The following is a 27,949-nucleotide window of genomic DNA, read 5'->3' on the forward strand; positions in this document are numbered from 1 at the left end:
CAGACACATATCCAGTTTTATGGCACCAGGTCACTGGACTTCCTGAGAGTGACAAGCTTCCCTTGGTCCTGACTCCTGCAAAAAGCCAGGCAGTCTACACCAGCCTCCTATGGTATGTTCCAATCGTCTCCCTAAGGAATCCCCTCCCAGTCCTTCTTTTCCTGAGCAGGAGGCTAGGGCCCAAGCACAGATTGCCTCTGCGAAGTTCTGCAGTGTGTCTGGAATCTCAGATTAAAAACATTCGTTGTACTTCTACCCTGAGCTTAGTATGATGAGGGTCACGAAGGGACCTTAAAAATAATGTATTACCTCAAAAGGATTATAGTCCAGCAGGAAAGGTTAAAAAAAAAAAAAAAGTTTAAGTGGATTCCCAGCAGAAAAGGACTCCTGGGCATACCTCAGAAGAGAGCCATCCCTTGCTGATAGGGATGAGTCATAATGAAGTAAGGAGGTTGATGTGGGCAGGTGAGGAAGGGATGGAGAAGGGGGTACTTAAGCCACACCTTACCTATGAGCAGACTCTCATCACCTGGGATGGCTACATCTTTTAAGTTATAACCAATGTGTCAGACCTTCCCCACTCCCTGCCTGCTGCCCCTTCTCCTACTTGTGATTGCTGGAAAAATTTTAAGAAAAAGAAGATGCTCTAAAGATGCTGGTTAAATATCAATAGCTCTGTCTCTGGTTCTCCATTTGAAGCCTTCTTAATTAAGGCACCACTGCCTGGACATAAATGCATTTATGTCTATTAATTTTTGCTCCACTTAGCAGAGTGGTCACTTAATTAAATGTCTTCAGTTGTTTTATTGGAAAAAACATAACCCATCCTCCCCCCCGCAAGGCATTCGTCCTTCCCACTTAGCTCCTCTGTTGTGCTGTGAATTTAAACATACTATTTGTTGCTTTCCACTGAGTTCATCTGTAATCCCAATGCCACTGCATTTGTAGGAACTGATATTAAAAAGTAATATCTGAGACTAAAGTCGCTAGACTGTTTAGTAGATTTTTAAATTGAAACCAAAATTATACAGATTTTTCATTCTGATAATTCTACCAATTCACTAATTCTTTAATCTTTACAGGTCATTGAACAGTTCCACATTAATGAGATGTAGTTAAGAACAAATTTTACACTTTTTCCTTTTTTTTTCCTTGAAAAATGTTTCCTATCATTTGTAAATTAGAAAGAACTTGTTCCATTTATGGTCCATTTATTTAAAATAATCGAATGCATGGGATCTGGCTGAACACTGTGTGTAATGATGCTTTTAAACAAATTACCATTTATTTATAAGCAAGAAATAGACTTTTAAAAAGCACCCAGACTTGGTTACATTATTAATGATGTTCTCCAAGCCCAACAGCTCTGGGGGGGGGGGGGTGGTGTGTGTGTGTGTGTGTGTGTGTGTGTGTGTGTGTGTGTGTGTGTGTGTGTGTGTGTGTGTGTGTGTGTGTGTGTGTGTGTACGCATATGCACACACACAGATGTGGATTTTATTCCAGTGAGAAGGTTGAGGACCTGGGAGTAAAACTGGAAAAAAAAGCTTCTAGAAAAGCAGCATGTTTTTCCTTTTTCAGAAAGTTGCAAATGTTACTGAAATTCACCATGATGAGCTATTCATTCCAAAATCTTCACTGGAAATGTGTGGCTCTCATCACAAGCACCCAAAGCGAAAATCAACCCTAACCTTACTGGTTCAATGTGCCAAGGTTATGGAACAAACAGAAAAGGTCCTTCATCCCATTTAAGACAGACGCACGTACAAGTATGCAAAGCCCACCTCTTCCACCAGTGGCCCTAGAGTTCCTACTTAGAGAATAATTGCATTTTTATAAAATGCTGTGGAGTTAATTGCTTGGATTCAAGTATTGTATATCACTATTATTCCTTGCCACACACTACTGCAGGGAGGAAAATGTTTATCCCGTTAAGTGATAGTTAAAGAGCTTGCATTGTAGAGAACCAGGGGAGATGGTTGACTATGCTAAGAATTAATGGGGAGAGATTATTCTGGCTTCATCAGCTTTGGCCCTATCCATTCACAAGACTATCTCCATTCCCTTTCTACCTTTTTTCTTCTATACAGACCAAATAAAGAATAAATAAATAATAAGTAGTGTCTGGGACTTCCAATATTTAATCCCAGCCCCAGCCCCGCAACTGCCAACAAGTGTACAATCCCTAGAGAGCATTTGTCAGCTCCAGCAAAATCAACTGAAATAGCCCTGTTCACCGGGCTATTTTTTCTTTGAGAAGGGAGTCTACAAGCCTGAAGGAATTAAGGGAAGATAAAGGAGAAAGGATGAAAAGGGAAGGAAGAAGGTGGAAGAAAAAATATGAATCTAAGATACCAGAGGCATCAAAGCTGCTAAGCAGAGTAAGATATTAAAAGTTTCCAGGGCTTCCCTGGTGGCGCAGTAGTTGAGAGTCCGCCTGTGCAGGGGACGTGGGTTCGTGCCCCGGTCCGGGAAGATCCCACATGCTGCGGAGCGGCTGGGCCCGTGAGCCATGGCCGCTGAGCCTGTGCATCCGGAGCCTGTGCTCCGCAACGGGAGAGGCCACAACAGTGAGAAGCCCACGTACCACAAAAAAAAAAAAAAAAAGTTTCCAGGCCTGAGAGAATATGTGGATAGGACTACTTTATGCCAGTGATTTTTTGAGAAATCATGAAAAAAAATTAATTAAAGGAAAGGTGCTTAAAGACAAGACGAATGCATGTAAAGATAACTCTTGTATTGCTAGCACCAAGAACGGTGTCTGACATATAACCGACACTCAATAAATATTTGTTAAATATTAATAAATGAATGAATGAATGATGTGTTGGTTTTCCAAAAAAGGCAGAGGTAGATCTAGACTCTGAGGCTAGTTTCTTCAACCACTAACAAAACAATAACTATTAAATCAGTGGTTTTGAAAGCTTAGAAAATAAGCAATAATGGTCAGGTCCCATTAGGACATATCTTGCCAAACAAATCTAACGGCCATTTTTTTCACTGAGTTGTCAGTAGACAGCTATATCTTATTTTCAGTCAGGTGTTTGACAAACTATATTGTGATATGTCTGCAATCAGGAAAATGTGGGAATTTGCTGAACATCTATATTAAAAGTGATAATGACTAATAGACAAAAAAAATCTCTAGTGGAATCCTATAGGTCCATTGACTATTTGTTGTACCAATAACTGAAGATAATAGAAGACAATATTTGTAATTGGGACCATGATAAGAAATTCTGGAGTTTATGGTCATATTTAGTAATAGGGCTCTGTCCTCAGCCCTAACCTATTTAATCTTTTTCTCATAATCTTATATAGATGTATCTAACATGCCAATCAAAATTTGTAAATGACAAAAAGTTGGGAGAGTAGTCAGATAACTGAATAAAATATAGGCAACTATCAACCTGACAAGGATAAATATAATGTTTTCAATAGGTTCAAAAAGTCAGCTTCTCATAAACAGACATGGAGAATACCTAGCTAAACAGCAGCAGTCACTGCGGATAAAAACATAAGCTTAAGCTGTTTAAATGTTACAAGTTTGATATGCAAAAAGTATATAATGTGATCATCAAGTAAACCAAGGTTGTTGGTATTTGTATCAATAGAAACTACCACTGACAGGTGGCCGTTGGCTGAGCAAACAGGAAGGGGATGTGATATAGCAGGGGGAAGACAAGCTTTTGGCAGGATATGGCTGCTGTCTTTAAATATCTGAAAGGCTGTATTTTGGAAAAGAAAAAAAAAATCATGTTTTTTGCTGTCCCACAGGAAAATGTTCCAATTGGAACTGTCTAGAAATGGAATAGAATCCTTTGTGAAAATCAATGATCCCTTCCTTGGAGGGAGCCCAATGTCCTTTGTCAGAGCCGTTAAGAAGATAACCTAGCAGAGAGGTTATACTTGGTTGCTAAGATTCATAAAATTCTGAGATTCCTTGATTCTCTGACCCACTTCAAGATGGATCAAAGCATAGACCAGTGGCACATAGACTTGGAAGTTGTGTGTTTATGTGTGCCATTAAAATAAACAAAAAATTAAGTTAGAGGCACTAACACCAAGCTATCAACTTTCTATTTTTTCAACTTAGTATATTAATATTTAATAATAAAAATAAACATCCAAATACCATATCCATCATTTCACAGAAAATCATTTTAAACACTAAAATCTAAGATGAACAAAATCTCAGTAAAAGGTTAATTTTTTTTGCTTTGGATCATGAAGACCACTCTATTTTCCCTACTTCTCTCATTTTTCCACAAATGAGTAAAAATTCCTTCAAAGCCAACACCAGCATTTGAAAACCACTGAGACAGGCAACATTAGTCAGGGTACTAAGGCCATTTGGCAGTGTCAGTCATGGAGCTAGGATAAAAATGTCAGGTCATCCAGAAAGGATAAGTGTGGTTTTAACTGCTGCTTCCTGGTTCATAGATGGTCACATTTTTGCTATATCTTCACAGGGCAGAAGGGGCAAGGGAGCTCTCTGGGGTCTCTTTTATAAGGGTGCTAATCCCATTTATAAGGGCTCTGTCCCCAAGGCCTGATTACCTCCCACTTGCCCCATCTCCTAACACCATCAAAATGGGGGTTAGGATTTCAATGTATGAATTTTGAGAAGATATAAATATTTAGCCTATAGCAGCCTAAAAGGGAAGAAATTTCATCATTCCTGTTCATATTTTTCAAAATTTTCCTAGTATCTTCCTACATATAATCTTCCATGTGAATTGTAAAATAACTTAGTCTAAGTTTCAGAAACAAAACTCTCTTTAGTGTTTTTTTTATTTGAACTGTTTAAATTTGCAGATTAAACTGGAAAGAATTGACATCATTTCCTATTAAATCTTCTCATCCAGGAACATGACTACTGTTCCATTTCCATTTATTTGAGACTTCTTTTATGTTCCTCAGTAAAGTTTTATAGATTTATTCAAATACAAGGCATGCAAAATTACTCTTGTTAGTATTATTTCTAGTCCTTTAAAGTTTTTCTTGCTCTTACAAATGGTATCTGTCTCACTACATTTTTTTTCTGGTACATATGAAATCCATTTTTAAATATTATTTTATAAATGAACTTTTATTGAATCTTTGTATTGAGTGGTGTTTTTAGTTGGTTCACTTGGATTTTTCCAAAAATCTTTATGTCTATTCTTTGCTAATATTTATACCTTTTTTCTTTTCTTATTGCATCAGCTAGAACTTCTCAAACAATGTGAAATAAGAGTGATGACAGTGGGCATTTTTTTAGTACCCCTTATTTATCGGGATAACTGCAATGTTTCTCAACCAAAGGGACCTAGACATTAGGGGGCTGTGTAATAAACTCTTGGTACAAGGGACATGGAAGTAGAGCTATCATACTCCTCTCCCTGTGAGATTTTGATAAGCTGTTCTTGAAGTGCTGTCAGTTGCAATTTAGAATCACTGCAGAGTGATGTAACATCAGCAAAATTTGTTGTATCATTCATCTGAGTGCAAAAAAATGTTTAAAAAATGAGAAACCTGTGTTTTAGTACTTCACTACCTGTTTCATGTTTGCTATTCATTTAGGGTAAATATTCTATAGGACTGTATCATATACCTACATTACTTACAGGAGTTTTTGTTTGCTTTTCCGTCTGAAATAGATATGGACTTTCTTGAACTGTGTTTTGGAAATCTGATATGGTTACATGATGCATTTTCAAATGCTTAAAGAACAGGTTCTTACAGTGAGGTAGTGGTAATATCTTCACTACACTGTTGCTCACAATTTGCCAACATTTTGTCTAGGACTTTTTCAGCTCTATTCATCTTTATACCCTTAGTATTTCATGTATCCTATGCTTTAGTCAAACTGATGTATATGCTCTCAATGTGCTTTCCGATTTCTGTGCCTTGACTTTACTTTCCTTTATTTACTTCATTCTTCATTTCTATGTGCTCAAACCCAAATCAAACACAGCATCTTCCATGACAGTCTCCCTGAAAACTTCACATTACATGCTTCTTTCCCCTTCTACACTTAAATTTTACTTGTTTCTGCACCTTTCTAATGACACTTATTTCTATGTGTCATAGTTGTTGATTTAGCTTATCCTTTCTCCTAGTTGGTGAACTTCTTGAAGGATCTATGTCTGACTCACCTTTATTTCCCTTTATTTTATCAATGTTAATGATGGCGCTGAGTATATACAATGTGAGAACATCCCAGCTCTGCTCTTTCCAGCTACGTGACCTTGGGTAAGTTACTTAACTTTTCTCACCCTCAATTTCTTCTCCAATGTGGAATATCAATAGTGAGGTAATGTATGTAAAGCACTTGGAACAATTCCTAGCATAACTTTAGTCCTCAATATCCTCTATTTATTATAACCTATTAGAAATAAGCTTAAGGGGGCTTCCCTGGTGGCGCAGTGGTTGAGAGTCCGCCTGCTGATGCAGGGGACACAGGTTCATGCCCCGGTCCGGGAAGATCCCACATGCCGTGGAGCGGCTAGGCCCGTGAGCCATGGCTGTTGAGCCTGTGTGTCTGGAGCCTGTGCTCCTCAACGGGAGAGGCCACAACAGTGAGAGGCCCGCGTACCGCAAAAAAAAGAAAAGAAATAAGTTTAAGGAAGGCAGGTGTTTCCTCTGTTTTGTCATTTGCTGATTTTTAACACCTAATACAGTTCTTAGTACATAGCAGGCATTCAATTAATTTTTATTTAGTAAAGGTTAAATGAGTAAATAGATGTATGGATGATAAAACTGTCCTCTGCAAGTTTGAATTCTCATACTGGTTTCACTTCCCTGTTATTTTACCCAGAGAAAGTAGATGCCATGTCACAGAAACCACAAAGTTCCACCCGGTAATTTCTCTTTCCCTGGAAGTTATATACTAGCCCTAAGATAAACATGCAGCTGAGACAGAAGAAAAGGAGTTCGGGAACCTCTGATAGCCTACTGAGCAAAACTGGGATCTGACTTCCAGCAGACAAATATAGTATTCTGTGCCAATCAATATCTTTGTGGTTACAATGAATAAACCTCTTTATTTTTGAAGTGTTAGATAGTTCAGGTTATTTTTCTGCTTTCTCTAAATGCATGAAGGATAAAACTTATGTGGCAAAGAAGGGAGGGAGAAGCCAAGTGCTAGAACAGAACATAATCCATTAGTAGCAAGGCAGTGGTTAAGACAAGAAGACTTTGAACAAAGACCTCTTTACTAACCTGTGAATAGCTATACCATGAGCTACTTCAGGAGGTTATCACATAAAATTGCTACAAAAATGCTTAACTTTGTTCTGTTTTCTTTTACTGTTTCTATATTCCACTTTAGTATTAAAAAGACTAGTCTCGGGACTTCCCTGGCAGTCCAGTGGTTAAGAATCTGTGCTTCCAATGCAGGGGACTCAGGTTCGAATCCTGGTTGGTCAACTAAGATCCCACATGCCACGTGGTGTGGCGGAAAAAAAAAAAAAAAAAGCTACTCTCTGAAATCACACCACCCTGAGAATGAATTACATATAATCTTAGAAACGTAATTTCAACCCTCTGAGCCTCAGTTTCCTTATCTCTAAATACCTACCTCACAGAATTATTGAAATGACTAAACGAGATAATGTGTCCTAGCCCAGATCTGGACATATAACAGATGCTTGCTAAATGTTAATGCCTTTCTCCCTTCTACCACCATCACTTTTACCATAATTAGGGGTAACATATGTCCGTATTTCAGAAATATCCTCTTTATTATTGTCATCATTACGTTCAAAAGCTGAAAGATTATTCTAGTTCAAAGTACTAGATATCAGTTTCAGCCATGGAGTACAAAACATAGCATTTACCAAAAATTCTGGCTGTAAATTTTGGGCTTACAAAAGAAATGGTTGATTTGTATTGATCATTGATTTTTTATTGAAGTATAGTTGATTCACAATGTTGTATTTATTTCTGCTGTACAGCAAAGTGATTCAGTTACACATACATATAGCTTCTTTTTTTATACTCTTTTCCATTATGGTTTCTCACAGGATATTGAACATAGTACCCTGTGCAATACAGTAGGACCTTGTTGTTGATCATTGATTATTTTGTTCCTAGATGGTAAATGTGAGAAGTTTTCAAGGACCCCTGTTTTTTTTTAAGTTGAGCAAATTGGTCAAGATCAATCTTGCTTTTCAGTCAATACAGAATATTCTGAAAGAAACAAATGTTAAAACACAACATATCAAAAATCTGTGAGATGCTGCTAAAACAAGAGTCAGAGGAAAATGTATAATATTAAATGCTTAAATTAGAAAATAAGAGTATCAAATTAATAATCTAAGATTCTACCTTAATAAACTAGAAAAAGAAGAGAAAGTCAAACTCAAAGTAAGCAGAGGAAGAAAATATAACAGTAGAAATCATAAACTAAAACAAGGGGGATGGGGACTTCCCCTGTGGTCCAGTGGTTAAGACTCTGCCATCCCACTGCAGTGGGCGGGGGTTCAATCCCTGGTCAGGGAACTAAGATACCACATGCCACGTGGCACAGCCAAAAAAAAAAACAAAAACAAAAAAAAAAACAAGGGGGAAAATTGAGAAAATAAAATCAAGGGCTGGCTTTTTGAAAAGATCAATTAAACTGATAAATCCCTAGCCAGACAATCCAGAAATAAAGAGAAAAGACAAACAGGCCTACAACAGAAATGAAAGACAGAATATATCTACACATTCTTCAAACATAATGAATATAAGAAAGTATTATGAACAAATTCTATATATCTTAGATGAAAGGAAAAATTCCATTAAAGATATTTTTTAAAAGCTCATTCAAGAAGAAATAGATAATCTGAATACCTATTAAACTTACTGAGGGTTCTGTCAAATAAGTAAGGAAGAAATAATGCTAAGTCTACACAAACTCTTTCAGAAAATAGAAGGGCAAACACATCCAGGCTTATTTTAGGAGGCCAATGTTACCCGAAAACAAAACCTACCAAAGAAATTACAAGAAAAAATACCACAGATTCATATTCTTCATAAACATAGACACAAAAATCCTTTAAAAAATGTTAGCAACCACTCTATTTCAACATTGTACTGGAGGTTCTAGCTAATCCAATAAGACAAGAAAAGGAAATAAAAGGTATACAGATTGGGAAGGAAAACAGAAAACTGTGTTTGTTCACAGATGACATGATCATCTATGTAGAAAACCTTACTGACAAAACAAAACGAAACAAAAAAACAGAAGCTCCTGGAACTAATAAGTGATTAAAGCAAGGTTGCAGGATACAAAGTTAATATACAAAAGTAAATCGTTTTCCTATATACCAGCAACGAGCAAGTGGAATTTGAAATTATAAAAAAGAATTACACATTAGCAGCCCCAAAATGAAAACTTAGGTATAAATCTAACAAAACACGTATAAGATCTATATGAGAGAAACTACAAAACTCTGATGAATAAAATCAAAGAACTAAATAAATAGTTATTTCATGTTTATGGATAAGAAGCCTCAGTATTGTCAAGATGTCAGTTCTTCAAAACTTGATCTATAGATTCAATGCAATCCCAGGCAAATCCCAGCAAGTTATTTTATGGATATAAGCAAAATGATTCTAAAGTTCCTATGGAGAGTCAAAATATCCAGAATAGCCAACAAAATATTGAAGGAGAAGAATAATGTTAGAAGACTGACACTACCTAAAACTACAGTAATCAAGACAGTGTGGTACTAGTGAAAGAACAGACAAATAGCTCAATGGAATATAATAGGGATCCCAAAAATAGACCCACATAAATATAATTAAGTGATCTTTGACAAAGAAGCAAAAGCAATGCAATGGAGGAACTACAGTCTTTTCAACAAATGGTGCTAGAACAACTGGACATCCACATGCAAAAAAACAAAAAAATGAATTTAGACATAGACCTTGCACCCGTCACAAAAATTCACTGAAAATGAATCACAAACCTAAATGGAAAACACAAAACTATAAAACTCTTAGAATATAACACTGGGGGAAATCCTAGATGACCTTGGGTATGGCAATGACTTTTTAAATACAACACAAAAGCCATGATCCATGAAAGAAATAATTGATAAACTGGGCTTCATTAAAAATTATAAACTTCTGCTCTGTAAAAGACAAGGCCAAGAAAATGAGAAGACAAGCCACAGACTGGGAGAAAATATTTGCAAAAGACAGTTGGTAAAGAACTGTTACCCCAAATATGCAAAGAACTCTTAAAACTCAACAATAAGAAAACAAACAACCTGATTTTTAAAATGGCCCAAAGACCTTAACAGACACCTACCAAATAAGATTAACAGATGGAAAATAAGCATATGAAAAGATGCTCTGCATCATATATCATCAAGGAATTGCAAATTAAAAACAATAATAATATACTACTACACACCTATTAGAACGGCCAATATCTTGAAACACCGACAACATCAAATGCTGGCTAGAATGTGGAGCAACAGGAACTCTCATACACTCCTGGTGGGAATGCAAACTGGTACTGCCACTTTGATGGTTTCTTACAAAACTAAATATACTCTTATCATATGATCTAGCAATCAAACTTGATATTTACCCAAGGGAGTTGAAAACTTATGTCCACACAAAACACTGGAGTTCGATGTTTATACAAGTTTTTTTCATAATTGCCAAAAGTTGGAAGCAACCAAGATGTTCTTCATTAGGTAAATGAATAAATAAACTGTGGTACATCCAGACAATAGAATATTATTCAGCACTAAAAAGAAATGAGTTATCAAGTCATGAAAATACATGGCAGAACCTTAAATGCTTATTACTAAATGAAAGGAGCCAATCTCAAAATGCTATACACTGTATAATTCCAAGTATATGACATTCCGAAAAAGGCAAAACTATGGAGACAGTAAAGAGATCAGTGGTTGTCATGAGCTGGAGCCAAGGGCAGGGGGTTGGAGCGGGGGATGAATAGGTAACACACAGAGGGTTTATAAGGCACTGAAAATACTCTGTATAATAGCATAATGATGGCTATATATCAGTACACATTTGTCCAAACCCATAATATGTACAATACCAAGAATGAAACCTAAGGTAAACTAGGGACTTTAGGTGATTACCACGTGTCAATCTGGATTCATCAACTGTAACAAATGTACCGCTCTGATGAGGGATGTTGATAATGGGGAAGGCTGTGCATGTTTAGGGTAAGGGGTATATGGGAAATCTCTGTATCTTCCCCTCAACTTTGGTATGAACCTTAAATTGCTTAAAAAACTAAAATCTTAATTTTAAAAAGTTAGCAAATCAGATACAGCAATATTTAAAAAGAATAATCCATCATGTTCAAGTGGGATATTTCCAAAACTGTAATGTTGGTTTAACGTCTGAAAATTAATCAATATAATCCATATTAACACACAAAAATAGAACCATATTATAAATTCAATAGGTGCCTAGAAAGATTTGACCAAATTCAATACCCATTTATGATTTTTTTTTAAATACCCTCAGTGTCTTAGACCATTTGAACTGCTATAACAGAATACCATTGACTAGGTGGCTTAAACAACAAACATTTATTTCTCATAGTTCTGGAGGGTGGGAAGTCCAAGATCAAGGCACGAGTAGATTTAGCATCTGCTGAGGGTTTCCTGGTTCATAGGTGACCTTCTTCTCCCTGTGTTTTAATATGGTGAAAGGGGAAAGGCAGCTCTCTAGGGTCTCATTTATAAGGGCACTAATCCCATCTATGAGGGATCTGCCCTCATGATTTAATCACTTCTCAAAGGCCCCATCTCCTAATATCATTTCACTCGGGGTTAGGATTTCAACATATGAATGCGTGGGGGGAGGATGTAAACATTTGATCCATTATACTCAGCAAACTAGACAAAAGGGAGGCTCAGTGGAAATACCCAGAGCTAGCATAGGATTCAATGGAAAAAACTAAACACATTCCCCACATATCAGGAATAAGGCAATGACATCTGTTTGTATATTTCTGTTCTAAATTTTCCTGGAGTTCCTAGCCAGTACAAAGAAAAACAAATAAAATTCATACATATTTAAAAGAAAGAAGTAAAACTGTCTTTGGAAGATGACATGATTACCTATGTAGATAATCCCAAGGAATCTACCCCAAACTGTCACTAAAAATAATAAGTGAGCTTATCAAAGTTGCAGGATACAGGGCCAATATACAAAAAACAATTGTTCTTCTATACACTAGAAATGAATAATTGGGAATTGAAACGAAAAGCAATATAATACAATAACAACAAAAAGATGAAAACTTATAGGTAAATTTAACAAAATATGTTTAATATATCTATGTAGAGAAAACTGTAAAACATTAGAGAAAGTAAAGAAGACCAAACTAGATGCCAAATTATGTCATATTCATTGATCAGAAGAATCAATAGTGTTAAAATATAAATTCTCCCCAAATTTATCTATATACTCAAAGCAGTCCCAGTAAAATATGTTTTTTTTAACACAAATCTAGGCAAGCTGATATGAAAATGCAAAGGACCCAAATTAGCCAAAACGACTTTGAAAAAGAAAAAAATTGTAGGACCTACAATCCCTGATTTCAAAACTTATTATAAAATTATAGTAATCAGGACATTGTTTCAATGGCATAAGAATAGGCACATAAATCAGTGGAATAGAATAAAGAGTCCAGAAAGAGCTCACATATGTCCTCAGTTCATTTCTGACAAAGATGTGAAAGTATTTCAATGGAGAAAAATAGTCTTTTTCACTGGTGGAACAATTGGATTTCCCCATGTGAAGAAGAAGGTGAAGGAGGACGGTGGGGAGGGATCGGGGAGGGAGGAGGGTGGGGAGGTGAGGGAAGGAAAAGCGGAAAATAACCTCAACCCGTACCTCATGTCATAGACACAAAAAACTGACACAAACTGGATCATAGGTCTAAACATCAAAGCTAAAACTATAAAACTTCTAAAAGAAAACATAGCAGAAAATCTCTGTGACCTTGGGGTAGGCAAATATTTCTTAGAACATAAAGAGCACAAAACATAAAATAAAAAAAAACAATAAATCGTACTTCATCTACATTTAAAAGTTAAAAATTTTGGTTGTTTGAGAGGCACTGTAAAGAAAATAAAAAGGCAATTCACAGACTGGAGAAAACATTTGCAAATCACATGACTGATAAAGGACTTATATCAGAATATACAAAGAACTCTCAGAACTTTTAATAAGAATGAAACAACCAGTAAAATAATGGACAAAATATTTGAACAGACACTTTACCAGAGAAGATATATGAATGGCAAATAAGCACATAAAAAGATCCTCAACATAATTAGTCATTAGGGAAATGCAAAGTAAAAGCATGAAATACCAACACCCACTAGTATGACTAGAATTAGAAAGACATACAAAGTGTTAGGATATAGAACAACTAGAAATCTCACATACAGCTGGTGGGAAAGCAAAAAGATGCAGTCACTTTGGAAAACAGTTCAGCAGTTTAAGTATACACTTACTACGTGACCCAGCAATACTACCCCTTGTACAAATTTTCCTATGAGAAATGAAAATATATGTCCACACAAAGACTTGTACAGGGCTTCCCTGGTGGCACAGTGGTTGGGAGTCTGCCTGCCGATGCAGGGGACACGGGTTCGTGCCCCGGTCCTGGAAGATCCCACATGCTGCGGAACAGCTAGGCCTGTGAGCCATGGCCGCTGAGCCTGCACGTCCGGAGCCTGTGCTCCGCAACGGCAGAAGCCACAACAGTGAGAGGCCCGCGTACCGCAAAAAAAAAAAAAAAAGACTTGTACATTACTGTTCATAGAAGCTTTATTCATAACAGCCAAAAACCTGAAATCACCATCAACTGGTAAGTGAGTAAATATATTGTGGTATATCCATACAATGAAATGTTTCTCAGCACTAAAAAGAACAAACTACATAACATTACATAACATAGATGAATCTCAAAAGTACTGTTAAGTGAAAGAAGTCAGACTCAAAAGACTGTATGATCTGTTCCTTTAAAATTTTAGAAAATGTAAAACTATAGTCATTGAAAGCAGATCAGTGGTTGCCTGAGCCTGGGGGTGGGAACAGGGATTGACTGCAACGGGCACAAGGAAACTTTCTGAGGTATGGAAATGTTCTGTATATATTGATTATGTTTACACCACTGTATATATTTGACAAAATTCATGACACTGTTCATTTAAAACTGGTGAGTTTTATATACCTCAATAAAGCTGTCAACCAATCGATAACCATAAGTTAGATCACATCATTCCCACACTCAAAATCCTCTAATAGCTTCCTATCATGCCTATAATGATATCCAAAATCTCTGCCGTGGCTTATACTGATGCATGATCTGGCTCCTACACACCTCTCCAGTCCCCTCCATCCACTTCTTCCTAAACGTTTTCTGTCATACTGTCCTCCTTGGGGATCCTAACACACACCAAGCATGTCCTGCGTCGGAGCATTTGCACGTTCCATTCCCTCTGCTGGAGATATTCCTCCCCTTCTCATTGATTCCTCACTTTTCCAGGTCTCTGTTTAACTCTCAGCTTATCCCACCTCCTCCATCACTCTCCTTCTGCTTTATTTTATTCATAGCCCCTATCATTGTCTGACATTATTTTATTTACTTACTCATTTTATTTTCCTCATCTGAATTAACTCCTTGAGGGCAGGGATTTCTAAGGTCATATCCCTAGCCAGTAGCACAGTATATGGCACAAAGTAGGATCTCAGTGAATCCAGGTTATCCAATGAATGAAGCATCCTAAAATCTCTACGTATTGTAATCTATGTAATACAGCCAAAACAGTGCACATAGAAAGACACATAGTCATAAAAACATATTATTAAACAAGAATGAAGCTGAATGAATTACACTGAATTGAAGAAATTAAAAATAAAATGAAATAATCCTAAGGAAAACAGAAAGAAGGAACTAATAAAATAAAAACAAAACAATAAATTAGAAAATACACTAGGAATTGAAATAAATCCAAGAGCTATTTCTTTGGGGGGAAATAATAATGAAATAGGTAAGTCACCAGCTTATTTACTCCTGAATAAAAGGAATAAAATTAGAAATGAAAATCAGGGAAATTAGAATAGAAAGGAATTTTTTTTTATTATAAGAAAAAGATTTGCTCTCTATGAGACAAATGTATTTGAAAACAAAATTTCTTTGACCCCCAAACTCCTCACTTTGTTTGACATTCTTTGGGCCCCTTGCTAATCACTGGCTGTCATGTGGCTTCATTCTGCTTTGTGGTCTCTGGGCACATCTCTGCTATGTGGACCCCTGAGGGAGATCAGCTACCTTTGGTTAGGTGATACATGTTCTAAGCATCTCAATTAGCCTCGTGAGTCAGACCATCCATGCTCTGCCAATAACTAACTGTGTGATTTTAGTTGTATCTCCAAATCGTAGTGTTCTTATCTGTAAATGGAATAATAATGCCTACCTTACAAGTGTGGATAAGTGAGGTGATCAAGTAAAGTGTTGTGCACAGAGTGCTCAATAAATGTTAGTTAGAAGTACTGTATGATATCGCTTACATGTGGAATCTAAAGAAGTTAAACCTATAAAATCAGAGAGTAAAATGGTAGTTACCAGGGACCGGGGATGGAGGGTGGTGGATAAAAGTGATGAGTTTAAGGGTACAAACTTGTAACCAGCAGTAAATAAGTCACAGAGAGCTCACACACAGTATAATGAATACAGACAATAATATTGTATAATAATATTATATATATATATATAGCTACATCAGCGATCCTATTACAATATATAAATGTATCAAAGTAACATACTGTACACCTTAAACTCATACAATGTTACATGTCAAACTTATTCAATAAAAATTTTTAATTAAAAAAATTAAAATAAAAACGAAAGCCTAAATCTTAGTTGGTATTCAGTTACAGGTGAGTTCTGAGTCTGGGTGGCAAGGGTAGCCTGTGAATTCTGGGGAGGTCTGACCACTGAACCATCTAGGTGAGGTGTTGAGAAGCCTGAATCACCATACTTTCCTGGTCTTCTAACTATTCAGTCAGCATTGGCTAGACTGCTACTGCAAACTCATCCTGCGTGTATTTAAGAGACATGGGACTTGGTTCAAGCTAAAGTCCTCATTAGCACTTGGCCTCCACAATTTACAGAACGCATTTACAAAGATGTTTTCTGGTGCAGGCCACACCACCAGCTGCCTCTCTTGAATGGACAGGAGGAAACCCTCCCAAGAAATGTCTAGAAGGAAGGCTCCCTTAATGTTTACCCCTGGCTACCTCAGCACACCAACCCACATGCACCTATTCTGGGCAGACTTGGGCACACACAAACATGGAGGTGGCAGTTAGCATCCCTCAGAGCTGTATGACATTCATTTGTGCTGTGCAGAAACTGCAGAGGATACTCACTAAGGCATTTAGAGATTATTTCCAATCACTTCCAAGGATAAACCAGCAGTATAAATAGCCATGTCCTAAGGCAGACTCACAGATGCCTCTGAGTCCTCCAGGGCCTAAGCCAGATGAAAAAGGCAAGGAAAATGCTTTTTCCATCCCAAGGACTTTACTGCCATGAAGTTCCAAGTAGAACTGGGTTGACTGTTCTCTGATAAAGAATACAGAATAAAAGCTTCCAAAGTGACACCAGCTTGAGTGCAATCACTCGCTCTTAAACTTGAGATGCAAGTTCTCAGGGATGCTGTTCTCATTTTTTAAATAGAAATTTAAACAAATGAGAAAAAACAGTTGCCTCAGCCCAAATCCTTCCCAGAATCCTTACCAAGGAGCCTGGGTCTCAGTAAATTAAGAACTGCAGCCTGTCAGAGGCAGAAGGATCCTCAGACAGCATCCATTCCATGCCCCTCATTGTATAGCAGAGAGGTTGGGGCCAGAAAAGGGGTCTATGTATGGTGTACAGCAGGTCAGGAATGAGACCACAGCAAGAAATCAGGTCTCCCCACACTACTATGATGCTTCTCAACTGCACCACTCCATAGGCGTGTACTGACATAGCTCAAAAACTGCAAATTGTGAACTCAAATTATCTGAACCACTTGGGAACTGTGGGTATCAGATGTTCTTCTCTTGCCCAGATGTTGTTCAACGTGTTAGAGGAAGGTCTCAGGAGATCTTGTGATAAAGTGCCTTCACCACCCACAAAGCCCATTAACAATTCCCAGGAAATAAAAGTAGAATCTAGGTTATAAAGTCCAACTTTTTTTTTTCCTTTGTGCTTAGTCTAGTTTCACTTGCTCATAGGGTGCCAAGTGCAAAGGCCTTGCACCCAGCCCTTCAGACCAGAGTTCCCCATGCGAAACGGCTGCACCCAACACCTCAGAGATGCTGCACCCAGCACTGTGATCTGGAGTTGAGAGCACAGCTGCACCTGACCCATCAGATCTCCGCCTTCTCCTCACTGACAAGAACCCTACAGAGCAGCTCCACCAACAGCCTTTCAGAGGGAGCATGTGCTCTAGAGTACGAGTTTGCAACTCTCCATTATTTGATCAAAGAATAAAGCTTTCCTTTGCTTCTGAACCAAACTCAGTCTCGTTCTATTGACTCAAATGACACTGGGCAGAAGGACCCTTGTGGGAGCTGATTTGGGAGGGTCGGTAACAAAATTTCGGGCAACCATGAAGGGACAGACCTTGGCCCTTTTGCCTGCACCTATCCACTAGGCTCCAGACTGGCCCTGGCTCCAGCAGGACGACAGTGGAGGCTCTGGGAGGTTCACATGAGGATGAATGACTCTGATCTTTGAGTACACTCTGACAGAACGGCGGCAGCCTTCAGCCAAATTCAGAGCAACTGTGTCCAGCAACCCAATACCTGGGTGTTGTGCATGTGCAGCGTAGCCCCCACTGTCATCTGGACTGCACCCCCTTGAGGGGATAACACTATGGCATCAATGGGGATCGGAGACTGAAACTAATGCATGTATGCCCACTGCCTCTGGCTGGCCTTCCCACAGTGCCAGATGCCTGGGGATGGTGCAGACCTGTGGACAAGAGGGAGCCATGACAGTCTTGCCCACTGTCTCACCGGTAGTGCTGCCCTCTTGTCCCCTTTTCAAGGCAGTAGCGGCCACACCAGGGCTTTTGCCTTCCTTGCTGACCTCCAGGAGTCAATGGTAGCATTCTCTATAGTCACTTTCAGTTTAGAAAAAGAGAGTGGCCAGTTCCATAAGCCAAGAGGCAAGACTGGGAAAAGGCCCAGGTAATGAGGACCACCTGACAAAATGGAACAAGGATGCTCCATCTGAGTTCAAGAAAAGGTACCAGGGTGCCCACACACAAAAAGTTTCCAAAGTAGGTACAGGACCAGTAACTTGACCTCTTCTGATAAGTGCTAGTTTCTCTGAAGTAGGCTGGGGAGCCCTGTGAACCACTTGCATGACCAGGAGCCCCATTATCAGTAAGCCCTGTGAGCTTCAGGCAAGAACAGGAGACACCCACCACCAAACTTCTCCTCTCCTCTCTGCTTGTGAGGTGAACCTTCGATGATTCTTTACCAACTGAGGTTCCACATGTTCTCCTCCAGGTATCAGCACAGCACTGCAACTGCCCTTTGATTTGGAAAGCACCCCGTGGGAATTCCTCGTTTTTAGTTCTCACCTGGGAGGAAGTCCAAAAACTCCTCCTTCTCCGCTGAAAGGAGGAAAGAGAATGCCTCCGCCTCAGGCAGCTCTGCCACTCCCTAACAGACCAAGTTGGTCAGAAACTAACGTAGCTAAATTGCTCTGACTCACAGGCAATCCCATCTAAACTCTGGTGGGATATTCTGACTGAGGAGGGATTAACTATCTCAAGCACAGGCCATTACAAATTCAAGGGCGACCCACAGTTGTATCAGAGTCCACGTAATTTGGACGCCTCATTTTGGTCTTTTGAGGAATCCATTAATAGTCTGGTGAGGGTTCCAAATTTCCCAGAGAGGAAATCTTATTTGGGGTCAAATTTTGTGGCACTTGCATACCAACAAACCACTCCAACTTCCCGCCTACTCCCCGTAGTTTGAAACGAATCCAAAACAGAACTTCTAAGGTGGGGGGAACCAAATATCCAGCACACCAAAGGATAGTCCGTTAGGGTACAGCCTGCAGAACTGGAAGTTTTTCAGGTATCATCCCTTGACCCTCTCCACTGGGAGGCCTTGTTGGGCACTGCCCCTGTTATACAGGGCCTAATGGACCAGGGCCTTATTAGACCATGCCAATCCACCTGTAATACCCCCATTCTCCTCATAAAGAAACCCAGTGAGGAGTACTGGATGATACAGGACCTCAGGGAAGTCAATGAAGCCACCAAGGATATACACCCCGTAGTCCCTAATCCCTATACTCTGCTGGCAGCTCTAACATCCACCAGGACCTGGTATTACACATTGAATTTAAAAGATGCCTTCTTCTGTATTCCATTAGCCCAGAGTCACAAGAAATATTTGCTTTTGAGTGGCAGGACCCAAACACGCAACAAAAACAATACTGCTGGACAGTTTTGCCCCAGGGGTTAAAAACTTCCCCCACCATCTCTGAAGAAATTTTAGCTAAAGACCTAAAAGATCTACACCTGGAGGAGGGAACCAGCTATTCTGATGGTCAGCTCTGCTAAGGAGGCCTGACAAAAATACTGTAACCACCCTGAACTACGTAGTTGATAAAGGATATAAGATGTCCAAGAAAATGTCTCCAATATCACAGAGTAGGGTGACCTTCATTCTCACAGAAGGTCCAAGAAGCCTACCCCAGGAAAGGAAAGAAGTAATTTGCAGCCTCACCCTCCTAAAAGTAGAAGATGGCTTAGGGGCTTCCTGGGGATGGCCAGGTTTTGCCACATCTGCATCCCTAACTATGGTCTAATAGCTAGGCTTCTCTATGAAAAGTTGAAAGGAAAGGATGATGACCCTTTTGAATGGAATTCAGAATGTGAAGGGGCCTTTCAAGAATTGAAAAAGCAATTACTTCAGGCCTCTGCCCTGGTCCTCCAGATTTAGCTAAACCCTTTGACCTTTACATTCTAGACAGAAGGGAATCACCCTTAAGGTACTAGCTCAAAAACTGGGATACCTTATTAGCTCAAAAACTGGGACTGGTTGCTTACTTCTCTAAACAATTAGATCAAACTGCTAAGGGATGGATCAAACTCCTATGGGCAGTAGCAGCTACTACAACCTTGCTAAAGGAGGCTGAAAAGTTAATGTTTGGTCAGCCAACCACTATATAGACTCCACACCAGGTTCACGCTTTAGTAAGTTCTAAGGAAAAGAATGGCTATCCCCCAGAAGTTCAATTCAAGTTCAGGATGTGCTTTTAGACAACCCAGTAGCTGCCATAAAAACCTATCACAGGCTAAATCCTACCACCCTGCTACCCACAGAAATGGGGACCCTGGAGTATGATCATATAGAAACAATGGACACGATCTATTCCAGTCACCCCATCTATTTCTGATCTAGGAAGTGAGCCTCTCCCAAATGCCAAAAAAGAATGGTTCACAGACGGGAGTCTTATGAGAGAGGGAAAAAGGCTGACAGCATATGCAGTAACCTCCCAGACCCAAGTCAGAGATGCAAGAAGCCTTACCCCCAGGGACTTCAGCCCAAAAGGCTGAGGTGATAGCCCTCACCTGAGCCTTAGAGCTCAGGACAAGGGAGATCTTAAATGTTTACACTGACTTCTGGTACATGTATGCCATCCTACAACCACAAGGGGCTATTTAGGAAAGAGGTATGCTTACAGGGGAGAATAAACAGGTAAAAGTGGTTTAAGCATGTTGAAGCTCTTAGAAGCAGTGGAGCTTCCAAAATAGTGTCAATGATCCATTGTTGGGGTCACCAAAAGGGGGATGCAGAGGTAATGAAGGGAAACCAACAAGGCAGAGGCAACTGCCAAAAGGGCAGCCCTAGAGCCAGTAACTTGGCAACTACCGCTCATATCTAAGAGGCCAAATCCATCCAATTATCCCTCAATTTACACTAAGGAAGAAATAGACAAGCCCCAAAACAGGACTTCAATAGAGATCTAAGAGGCCATGGGTGGCTAGTTAATGAACATGGGCAATACTTCTTTCCCCAAACTGCAGCTTGTCAAGCCATCAGAGAGGCTCATCAAGGAACTCACTACAGGAGGGAAGCTCTGTATAATTGGTTAGTTGAGGTCATGGTAACTCCCGGTATGAAAAGTACTGTATAATCAGTTGGATAGTTGAGACCTGCCCCATCTGCACAATGAAAAATCTCAACACCAGACGCCCCAGAGGCTCCCAGATAAGCCCCATTCAGACCAGAGGGACATATCCTGTGGAAGACTGGCAGATTGATTTCACTGTCATGCCAAGAGTACTGGGCAACTTCAGGTATCTCTTGGTGCCAGTGGACACATTTTCAGGGTAGGTAGAAGCATTCCCCACTAGAATTGAAACAGTAGCCACAGTGGCTAAAGTATGACTAAAAGAGATAATCCCCAGGTTTGGGTTCCCAGGATCCCTACAAAGTGACAATGGCCCAGCATCTGTGCCACAAGTGACAAAAAGGATAACAAGGGCACTGGGCATAAAATGGACCTTGCACTCAGCCTGGAAACCCCAGTTGCTGGGGAAAGTAGAGATCTAATCAGACTTTAAAACGAACCTTAGTCAAGCTATAAGCTGGGAGACTCAAGAAAACTGGATTAAATTGCTTCTAACTGCCCTGCTCTGCATGCAGCTAGCCCCAAGAGGTGTGTTAAAGTTAAGTGCATTTGAAGTCATGTATGGTAGACCTATTCCCAAGCCCAAGAGAAGAGACACATTAGCCCCCTTGAAATGGAACAACCCAAGTATACCCTCCAGGAAGGAGAAACCACGAAAGCCCTCACGGAATATGATGATAAGGTGCTGCCTGCACCCACCGACCTGGCCCTCCACTCCTTCCCCCCCGGAGACTGGGTGAACCTAAACACCTGGAAAACTAGCAACACGGAAGATCAGCTCACTCCTAAGAGGACCCGACCCCACTCAGTGATCCTTACCACCCATCCTGCCCTGAAGCTGCAGGGGTCACTCCATGGGGGGCATCACACTTGAGTGAGGGGGGCCCCTGACCCCCAACCTCAGAGAGACAACCTGGGGCAACAGACCCCCCCCCGACTCCTCGTGTGAACCTCTCTCTGACCTGAGGCTTCTCTTCCAAAAAAAAACAAAATTGTGACCAGGGATATTCAGCCACGGCAGTGAGTCTCGACATCAGGGCACACTTGTACCTACAGGCAAAGACCAAGAAACCTTCATTGTTAGGAAAAATTTTAGTGCATGACCATTATTCTCTTGCTAACACTTGGGCCATGCATCCTAAACTGTCTGGTGTCCTTGGTCTCCAAAGTTTAGAGTTTCTAAAACTCCAAACGGTGGTCGCTCAGGGATGTGAACAGCCCGGGCGGAGGCCTGTGACAAGGATGCACGTGTAAAGGCAGCTGGGAGAAGCTCTGCTCCTCCACCCGCGGTTATGACGACGCCCCAAGTCACCCGGAAGCAGTTACAGACGGACCCGCGCTCCTCGGCGCCCCTCAAGCGTGAGGAGCAGGACAAAAGACAGACGAGGTAAATTAACAATTCTCGAGAAATAAAAATAGAATCTGGGTAATAAAGTCTAACCTTTTTTTCCTCTGCGCTTCATCTAGTTTCACTTGCTCACAGGATACTGCATGAAGAGGCCTCACACCCGGCACCTCAGACCAGACTTGCCAGGGCGAGACGGCTGTGCCGGCGCCTCAGCTTGTGACCGACTGCAGAAGCGCTGTGCACCACACTGCAATTCAAGATGGCGGCGGCGGCGGTAGCGAGCCGCGCGCGGAGAGGCTGCGCTCGGCACTGCGAGCTGGAGCACGAGCAGCACAGCTGCGCCTGCTCCGTGAAGCTCCGCCCACCCCACACACTTGAACCCTTTAAAGCAGCCCTGCCCACGGCGTGCCAGGTACTATAGAGGGAGAGCTTGCCCCTCCCCATTCTTTCATAGAAGAACAAAGCTTTCCTTTGCTTCTGAACCAAACTTGGTCTCATTCTGTTGGCTCAGATGACACCAGTCAGGAGGACCCTGTCAAGGACCGACTCAGAAGGGTCAGTAACACCTCTGATGTGAATAGAAACGTGAACTGGGTGAATTTGATGGTCTGTGAATTTCAGGAAGCAGTGTACCTCAGGAGTCAGGCAGTTTCTGGGTTGCCTCCAGCCATCTCTCATTACCTTGCTGCTAGCAACCTGATGCCAGCCACCATTATATCTAGCCTCAATGTCTTACTGTGACACCACCCAACTGGTCCCCTGCTTCCACCCTGGCCCTCCTACAGCTGATTCTTTAATCAGAGTGGTCCTTTTCAACATAAATCAGCTGTGTCACTCCTTCACTCAAAATCTTCTTGGAGAAAGCATTCTTTGGTCGTGTATATCCTGGTGGTGGATGTGCTCCTTTGCTAGGATATATCCCCTTTTATGTTGATAGTTTGTGTATAAAAGTCAGATGTTTTCTGAGCCTGAGCTGGCAGTCCTCCCCTTTACCTTCCTTCCTGCTCATTACCTGATGTCTAACCAGCCCAAGCCGAGACTGTCCTCAGTGAGTTGAACAGAGGGGAAAAAAACCTGGGCTCCAGCTTTTATGACCGTATTTAATAGTGTCGCCCTTGGAGCCCATGGCATCTATACAATTGAAGAGAATGTTTCCAATATCATTAAACCTAGAGATTGTCCTCTTCTGCCTAACAATCCAGGAAAACTTATAAAAGTTCCACTAGCGCAGAGCAGCAAAAAGAGAGACCCAAGTTCAGACTTGGGCTTCAGTCCAGCAGATGAGAGTGAAAGGAAGAGAGAGAAGGACAGAGATGTTCCCACAGTAATAATAAGCAGACATTTTTCAGAAGGCGATCGCTAACAGAGAGCAAATACTTGAAATTCTAACATTGCATGGATCTGTGCAGCAGAAAAATCCAGAATAGGAATGGCCATGACTACATCTAGAAAGTTTAAGCTGGACATAAATTGAGGAGTTGGGGGCAGAAGAATGGAGAATTATCTGCAGTCAACAGCCATTTCAATTACAATGAAGCAATAATTTCAGCCAATATGGTAGAAGACATAGAACAGGAAGGAGTGCTGAAGAGAATGGAATAAGAGGAAAGCAGGTTGATAAGGTCAGGGTGCACATGGTGACAAACCAGAGATATGTTGGTTTACCCACAATTGGCTAAGGGTTCCCCCAATACCGTAATGAGAAGGGATTGGTGGTAAAACCTCCACCACCTTGAACTTTAGTAGATCCTTCAGGAGTAATGATCCTTCAACTGAGTTGCTTCACTGGAGATGCTTGATGAAATGCAAATTCCTGGGCCTGCCCAGACCAACCAAGTCACATCTACTGGGATCTATTATTGTTAATAAGCAAACCAGGTGTTTCTGAGGCAGCTGGGCTTTGTGTTGGTTGTCAGCGGATCTCACCTTGGAAACCTTTGCTCCTTTGTGTCGGCAGTTTGTTATATAAATAATGTGGCGCCATGTACTCACATGTGCTCTTACACAAATAATTGCTTTGGGGAAAGAATCACTGAATAAACTGTTTACAGTGATTACCTTTGGGGAGATGGAATGAGAGCCAAAGGGGGAAATGGCAGCACTTTCCTTCAATCGTTTTTGTTTAGTTTTACTTTTTTCACTTTATATATTACTCATATGGGGACAGTAGTAGTTATCTGGACATGGAGCTTAGGGCCATGGTTTTGTTTGTTTTCCTCTTTATTCTTTAAAAATGGTAGCAAATTTTAGATCCACTGTTTCTTTATTCAAAATGTATTGAGTGTAGGGCTTCCCTGGTGGCGCAGTTGTTGAGAATCCACCTGCCAATGCAGGGGACACAGGCTCGATCCCTGGTCCGGGAGGATCCCACATGCTGCAGAGCAACTAAGCCTGTGAGCCACAACTACTGAAGCCTGCGCGCCTAGAGCCCGTGCTCTGCAACAAGAGAAACCACTGCAATGAGAAGCCCGCTCACCACAACGAAGAGTAGCCCCCACTTACCGCAACTAGAGAAAGCCCATGCACAGCAACGAAGACCCAACATAGCCAAAAATAAATAAATTTTATAAATTAAAAAAAAAATGTATTGAGTGCCCACTATATGCCAGGCACTATTCTAGGTATGTACTTGGGCTACAGTCTTTCCAAGATAAATACACAATTGAGCCTAAACTATCTGCTTTGTAAAATATTTATAATTCAACATTTGCACATGATCAGCTATCAATGTTTTTATTATCTCAGGTTGAAAGGGTTCCTCCAGGTTGGTGAGCTGAGCCCTTAGGAGACAGTGAGGCCAGCTGACAAATGTAACCATGACCTAGGAACCAAGGGTGCACATACCAGGTAAGAGACAGCTTTGCCCACCCTGTCTTAAAGAATGGTGTGTGGAAAGGACCCTGCTGCATGTTATTCGTACAGCAGAGCAGAGCCTGGAGAATTGGAATTGCAGACTTTTGGCACTGAAACTTATTGAGCAAGATAATAGTGGGTATAAAAATGAAACTGAGATGGGATATTGAGCAACTAGCTTGAGAGACAAGAGTTTAAATTTTCCTCTCCTTTTTTTTCTCCAGATTGGTCATTGTTCATTTTATTTTCTTTAGAGAGAAGAACCAGTAATAGGATATGACTGGGAAAGTTCCCATTTGCAAGAGGCCCTCTCTTCCTATACCACACCCACCTTCAAAACCGTGTATCAACTTCCCCAAAGCAAGTAGATTTTGTAAAATGTGCATTGCATTAAAAGAAATAACTTACAAAATACTATATGCAGAGTTCTCAGAAATATACATGTTTTAAAACTGAAATATGTTATGAGTTCACTGACCTCCCAGAAATATCATCTTTATTCCATTATCAATGATACCAATAATTACAACTAGTTGCTGTAAAAAGTGTATATATTTCATCTTATTTGACCCTCACAGTCTTATGAGGTAAATATTGTTATCATGCCCACCTTTTAGAGGAGGAAACTGAAACACAGAGAAATCAAGCAACACTCAGGATACTCGCTATCAACCCAAGAGCTTGTCTCCACAATCTGCAGTCTTACCTACTCATTCTCTGTCCCTAAGTTTCTCTGCAGTAATGAACCCAGACCATCCATTAATGTGTGTCCTAGAGCACAAAAGAGGGGTGGACAGGGCTTCCCTGGTGGCGCAGTGGTTGAGAGTCCGCCTGCCGATTCAGGGGACACGGGTTCGTGCCCTGGTCCGGGAAGATCCCACATGCCGCGGAGCGGCTGGGCCCGTGAGCCATGGCCGCTGACCCTGCGCGTCCGGAGCCTGTGCTCTGCAACGGGAGAGGCCACAGCAGTGAGAGGCCCGCGTACGGCAAAAAAAAAAAAAAAAAAAAAAAAGTTTTGTTTTTTTAAAAGGCCTCTCTCACCATTCTCTCATTCTTTCATCTCCCAGACTTACAAGCCATGTTGCTTGTAATTGAGCCTCATAAACTAGTCTCTAAAAACTAGTTTCTTTGTCCCTCTTTCCACCAGTCTTAAACATGAATCACTGAGGCGGGACCAGGAACCTCAGAAGACTTGAGCAAGGTCTACTCTGCCCCTTCTCCTCACCGCACAAGTAGGCTTCTTTCCCAAATGCAAATAATCAACTTGTGTGAATAGGTGCCTATAAGCCAGCTGCCCTATCATTTCATCAGACGTACCTAGACCTGAATGGGTTGAGCTCTACCTACAATTCCCCCATGAGGTGTTCACTAAGTTGGCTGCACTTGCTTCTCTCCACTCAAATTATTTTCTCCATCTCTGACATCTCCCCTAATTTCCCCCAAGTACCTCAATGCTCAATGTAGGGAATTCACTAGTGCCTCAAGTTCAATATGTCCAGAAAGGTATTTAACCCATTGTAAGGCCAACTGGCCCGAGGCAGGGGAACACAATCAGATTCACAGGTTGCATCAGAACGAAATTCTCCGGACCACCCAGTTCCAGAAACTGACCTGGGGATTTTGAAACCAGCACAGCCTTCCCGCCTTTCGAGGGGCGGGACTAATGGTCCCCCAGGATACCCGAAAAGACCACCAAATAAGGAATACCCTGCGCCCTCCCAGATTCACCACACCCCTTTCCCTTCTTCCCCTATAAAATCTTGCCCGACCCTCACCCGGGGGCGACTTCTCTGGCCCCTTTCTCTCGGACCAGTGAACCTCGCCCAGGAGCGCTCCCTAATAAAGCTCACTTGAAGCTTTCCTCTGTTTCGTGGTGCCGTTTGTTAAGATCCGACCTTACACCCATCACTACCCAGGCCAAAAAAAAAAAAAAAAAAACCTACTTTCCTCCTAACATCTGATTTTTAATGACAATTTCATGTTTCCAGTCACCCAGGGCTTAGAACCCCTTAGCTGTACTTTGACCTTGCCCTCTTTCCTACCACACTCAATCGGTTATTTAGTCATTTCCATTACATCAATATCTCTCATCTGCTGAAGGCCCACCTATGTCAAAGTTTTTGATATCTCTTTCCTGGCCTATTACAATAGCTTCATTACTCATTCTGTTATCAAAGCTTTATGCTATACCTTTTGCAGGCACACCCTTTCTTGCCTCTGAGCCTTTGTACAGACTGTTCCTATACCTGTCACACTCTTCTCTTCCTCCAGCCGTTAAGCTAGGTAGTTCTCATTCATCATATATATACTTGTTGAACCATCACTTTCTTCCCTGCTCCTTCCCAGGCCTGGATTAGTTGACACTCTCAGCCCCTGGGTTTGCCGTAACATGCTATACTGTAGCTACCTGGTTTGTTTGTCCCTTGCTTTAGGCTTGAAACTCTATGACCATGACCTGATTATAGCCTTAGCAACCAGCGTGAAGTGTGCTACATAGTCTTAGTTAAAACTTATTGACTGAAGGAATGAATGAAGACATGAATAATGGAATGAATGCT

The sequence above is a fragment of the Globicephala melas genome, chromosome 8, assembly GCF_963455315.2.
Source record: "Globicephala melas chromosome 8, mGloMel1.2, whole genome shotgun sequence".
NCBI lineage: Eukaryota > Metazoa > Chordata > Mammalia > Artiodactyla > Delphinidae > Globicephala > Globicephala melas.